At 36.7% G+C, this 6000-nt stretch overlaps 1 pseudogene; it reads right to left on the reverse strand.

Moving 5' to 3' along the window:
* Positions 1-2900: 2900 nt before the first annotated feature.
* LOC133234925 (olfactory receptor 5I1-like) lies at positions 2901-3831 on the reverse strand (annotated as a pseudogene).
* Between the last annotated feature and the right edge of the window lie 2169 nt (positions 3832-6000).

The following is a 6000-nucleotide window of genomic DNA, read 5'->3' on the forward strand; positions in this document are numbered from 1 at the left end:
AAAGAACAGCTACCTACTCCAGTGAAATATAAAAAAGACTTTTTCTTTATAAAATGGAAATGAGATGAGTGATAATAAATGCTGTAGGCTTCCCTCGTAGCTCAGCTGGTAAAGAATCTGCCTGCAATGAGGGAGACCTGGGTTTGATCCCTGGGTTGGGAATGAGCTCTTGGAGAAGGAAATAGCTACCCACTCCAGTATTCTAGCCTGGAGAATTCCATGGACTATATAGTTCATGGGGTCACAAAGAGTCCGACCCGACTGAGTGACTTTCACTTTCAATTATTTCTGAAATATATAGACTCATCTCCATTGTGTTTTCATGCATTTATATGTGTGTCACGTGTTTGTATGTGTGTGTGTCTTGGATAATATGTGAAAATTGGAATATGAATGACGTGTATATTTTTTAGACCTAAAGAATATGATATATTGTTCACATGAAGTTCAGTTTTTCACAGGTTGTTATTTGTAAGATACTTTTGAAATAACTACTTTTGAAATAAAACAACAAAAACCTTCAAATTAATGTTTATACTTGGTTGTTGTTGTTTTGAGACCCCCTGGACTGTAGCCCACCAGGCTCCTCTGTCCATGGGATCCTGTATGGGTCAATACAATCTGACCATGGTCAACATGAAGAATAACACAATTCAGCCCAGTTATTTAACCTGTGCCATTTTGAGATAGTGTTTATATAGCAAGCAAAAACTGAAGCAGTATGAATAGAATATAAGCAGAGGGGAAAAAATGTTTTGTTGATTATTAATTATTCCTGTTACATAATTTTATGAAATCATTTTTAATGTTTTGTATTATTATGTAATGTTATGTATTATTATGTAATATAGATGTTAGATTTATAGATGGAATGAATAAAATATTTATAAAACATTTTTGCAACAAAGAATTTGTAGCTAGATTTACAAAAATGTTTATAAATAATAAAAACACAACCCAATTAAAAATAGGGACATGATTTGAACAGATACCTCACCAACAGATATATAAATGGCAATTAAATAATGATATAATAAATAATAATGATTAAAATAATAACAAACAGCAAAAATATAAGTTATAGAAATATATTTTGAAATCATACATGTCCTTTTATGTCCAGGCTTCAAGTGACCGTTCTCTGTGGTGCTTCCCAATGTCACGTCAGTTGACCGGCCATTGAAGACACAGGTTATACGCTCAGGAGCTCATTGTGTTTCTGAGATACCACAGAAGGATGTTCCATACTTTCAGTAATACTTTCACACATAAAAATAAAAGATAGGGAGGAAAACAAATACTCTGCTTGCAATTAACCTTTAGTCTACAAGATGCCACTTAGAACAAGTTTTCAAATTAATTTGGATTAGATTGGGTATAGAAGGTTCTTGACTTGTTATTGGACAGCGTTTAAGAAAAGGTATTTGATTCTGTTCTGATTGCTTTCCTAGCACCCCTGCCTCACACCATTTTGTTGCACTTTATGTATTTTAATTTATTAAAGAAAAATATGTATTTAAGATCTATCTAGTGTTTAAAATGATTCAGGCATGATTGTCAGCATTTAGTCAAACATGCAACAGTCATTGATGTAGGTACTATACTCTCCTCATTTTACAGGTCAGACAATTGAGACAGAAAAAATAAGTAACTTGATCAAAGTGCAATTGACTAGTTGGGTACAAGAGATAGCACAGAAACCAAAGGAATATGGCTTCCTCCCTAATCCAGTAATTTTGTAAATGCAATCTTGTTAATGAGATATCCTACACATGAAAACACACACAGACACAATCTCTGAGGTTCTTACTGTATCTTTTAAGAAAACCTGTTACAACCTGTTCTAGCATTAACTCCCAGCTCCTAATGGTTGGAATTGACAGACTTTATTTTCTTGGGCTCCAAAATCACTGCAGATGATAACTGCAGCCATGGAATTAAAAGATGCTTGCTCCATGGGAGAACAGGTATGACAAACCTAGACAGCATATTAAAAAGCAGAGACATTACTTTAGCAACAAAGGTCTGTCGAGTCAAAGCTATAGTTTTTCCAGTAGTCATGTATGGATGTGAAAGATGGACCATAAAGAAAGCTGAGCACCAAAGAATTGATGCTTTTGAACCGTCATGTTGGAGAAGATTCTTGAGAATCCCTTGGCCTGTAAGAAGATCAAACCAGTCAATAACAAAGGAATATTCATTGGAAGGACTGATGCCAAAGCTGAAGTTCCAATACTTTGGTCACCTGATATGAAGAACTGACTCATTGGAAAAGACCCCATAGCTAGAAAGACTGAAGGCAGGAGGAGAAGGAGATGACAGAGGGTGAGATGGTTGGATGGCATCATCAACTCGATGGACATGAGTTTGAACAAGCTCCGGGAGTTGGTGATGGATAGGGAAGCCTGGCATGCTGCAGTCCATGGGGTTGCAAAGAGTCAGACACCACTGAGTGACTGAACTGAATAGTTGGAAAGTTATCCAACTATTAGTTTGCAGCAATTTTGAAACTTTTAAATGTTTCATTTATCTGGAGGCTATTAAATGTGTTTGGCTCTGTGAAAACAAGTGTTTGATAAAATGCTTGTGTGAGAAATTGTGTATGTGCTGGCAAGGTTGTTGCAGGTTCTTAGCTACAGTTTGTCCCAGGCATTGCAGGGGTAAAGAATCTGCCTGTCAGTGCAGGATAAGCAAGAGATACAGGTTCCATCCCTGGGTGAGGAAGATTCCCTGGAAGAGGAAATGGCAACCCACTCCAGTATTCTTGTCTGGATAACTCCAAGGACAAAAGCACCTGGCGGGCTATAGTCCACGGGGTCGCAAAGAGCTGGACACGACTGAGCACACGCACAGCTGGAGCTTGTAATCAGGGATTTAGATGGATCCTGGAACCTTATATCTCAGGAGGGATTTAGCTTTGGTTTTAAGACCCTTTTAGCAGTGTCTTTTACGTCTTTGTTTCTCAAACTATAAATCAAGGGATTCAGCACTGGGATGATGATGGTGTAGAACACTGAGATGATTTTATCAGTGTTGGGAGAATACAGGTAGCTGGGTCGTGAGTAAATGAAGAGCAGAGTTCCTTGGTAGATGGCCATGGATGTCAGGTGAGAAGCACGTGTAGAGAAGGTCTTCCTCCCGCTGGAAGAATGGATCTTTAAGACTGAGAGGAGAATGTAAAAGTAGGAGATGATGATGACAATGAAGCAGATAATTTCCACTGAGCTGCCGTACGTGGAGAGAAGCCACTCATTAAGTGACGTGTCTGTGCACGATAACTTAAGCAAGGGAGGGAAAAAGTGACTAATAACATTTTTATCACAGTATTTCAGAATAAATGCAAAGGATGTGTGCACCAGGGAACTCATATTGCCTCCAAAGTATGACAAGACAATCAACCATATGCAGATGCCCTGAGACATCACAGCCGTGTACAGTAAAGGGTTACAGATGGCGACATACTGGTCATACGCCATGGCAGCCAAGACAAAGGATTTGGTATCTGTGAAAGTACAGAAGAAATAGAACTGCAGGGCACAGCTGTGATAGGAAATTGACTTGTTCTGAGAGAGGAGGTTGACAAGCATATTGGTAACAATGACTGAAGAATAGCAAAGGTCTACAAAGGATAGGTTACTAAGGAAAAAATACATGGGGGTTTGAAGGTGCGGATCAACCCTGATTAACATCATCAATCCAATGTTCCCCATTAAAATCATACAGTACAAAGTCAGAAACAGGAGAAACAGGACAATCTGCAGTTCAGGACGAGTTGGAAACCCTAACAATAAATTCTGTTACCAAGGTATAGGTTCCATCTAAAAAGTCCATATTCTGTGCTGTTTTCTTCTTATGAGAATCCTAACATCCTAAGATGCTATGTTGATAGAAAAAAAGAATAGATATAGTTATAAGGTTATTTTATTGTTTCAACAAAAAAAACAAGCAATCAAGTCAAGAGTCCCAGACCAAAGTGAAAGTGAAGTTTCTCAGTCGTGTCCGACTCTTTGCGACCCCATGAACTGTAGCCCGCCAGACTCCTTTGTCCACGGGATTCTCCAGGCAAGAACACCGGAATGGGTTGCCATTTAAATCTCCTTCCAAATATAAATTATGAGAAACATATTTCAGAATTTAGTAGCTTTATCTCATGGTTGATAGTTTTATTTGTTTGATTAATAGCTAGTTCTTCCACTGGACAGACATGTGCAGATAACATCTCATATTTCTTACTTTTTTTAATTCTCAAGTATAGACCTATAGCTAGTACAGAGGATTAAATGAATAATGAAGTAATAAATGAAATGATGATAAAAGGAAAAATATATCTGTTATTAAAAGTATGTTAACTTGAGTACATCTTGCAATGATAATTCTAGAACAATGTAGTCCTTCTGTCCAGTATTTAATAGATAGTAGTGTGGTGCACTCTTGACTGTAATTAGATTGATGCAATTTATTATTATTAAAAAAATAATAAAAGCAAAAATAATATTAGTGAAATGAAAGCAAATGTCAGTAATCATCAGCTGAGAGCATGTTTTAGACAGGGAGGAGTTTAAGGCAATTCCTTAAATCCTGTCAAGATACTAAGTCAAGGAGATTAAAGTGATTAACTGCTTTTCTCTTTGGCATTCTTTTTTTTTTTTTTTTCAGTGTTACAGCTCCATTTTATTTATAAGATAGCAGGAGAGTGAGAGTGAGAGAGAGAGAGAGAGAAAAGAGCACACGCACATGGGAGAGAGAGTCCGAGAGAAATTCTTTATCATTCTTGGCTTCTAGTAAGCACAGCATAAATATTAGATGACTGAGTAAAGTGGGCAAAAAATTAGTATTAAGTTAACTTCTCATCTTTAAAAATCACTCTATATAGCCTCCTTACTATTTATATATGTGAGCAAACAAAAATAGCTGTGTTTAATTTTTATCCTAATATAATTCAGGATAATTGAGTCTAAGAATTTTGTCAATTTCTGTTTCTGTAATCTCAGAGATTTTCTGGAAGCAAGGATAATTTGAACATGACTTTGAAATATAAGACTTTTTATTGTAACCTTGAAAGATGACTTGGAAATCTATAAAACAAGCAAGTGAAACCTCCAATGAGCTTTGCTGCTAGTGCCACAGTTGGCTAGAACAAATGGTTGGGGTCATCCTCTCACTTATATAAAATTATTGAGACAGCTACAGGGCTAAGAACTTCATTGTTGTAATATCATCTAATCACTAAAAGTATGCTATACCATAGGCACAGAAAAGTCTAAGAGAATTAGAAGGGTCAGGATGCTGTCTTATGTTATTACCTCAAAGAGTGTGAATGAGATGCAGTACCTTGTTAAAATAGTAGTTAATTTAGTCTTATTTTGCCTGTTTTCAAGGTAATCAGAGTGTTCAGAAATGATAAGACCTAAATTTAGAGTTAATAAGCATTTGGTTAGAATCTCATATTAGCCACCTGGACTGTATGACCTTGCAAAATTATGTGTGTGTGTGTGTGTATAATATATATATATATAGAGAGAGAGAATCTGCTATACTTAATACATATACTATATGCATTAACATTATATATATTTAAAATTTTACTATAATAATGACAATGGTATTTCACATGGTTTCTCTGCCAGGTTAAATTAGGAAAACTATCTATCTATACTTTTTCGCTGTCTCACTTTAGATAGACTAGCACATAATAGGTAAAGGGTGAAGATTAGTTTCAATTACTCCACTGCTCTCTACTCAGCAGTAAAGAAAGAATCCATTTGCCAAAGCAGGAGATGTGGGTTCAATCCCTGATCTGGGAAAACCTTCTAGAGAAGGAAATGGGAACCCACTCCAGTATCCTTGCCTGGAGAATCTCATGGACAGAGAGGCCTGATGGGCTACAGTCCGTGGGGTCACAAAGAGTCAGACACGGCTTAACGACTAAACAACAACAGAAACGACCCCACTGCTCTCGCTTATCCTTAGCTAATAATTAGAACTATGTCACCAGATTTT

Source organism: Bos javanicus, chromosome 22 (genome assembly GCF_032452875.1).
Source record: "Bos javanicus breed banteng chromosome 22, ARS-OSU_banteng_1.0, whole genome shotgun sequence".
Classification (NCBI taxonomy): domain Eukaryota; kingdom Metazoa; phylum Chordata; class Mammalia; order Artiodactyla; family Bovidae; genus Bos; species Bos javanicus.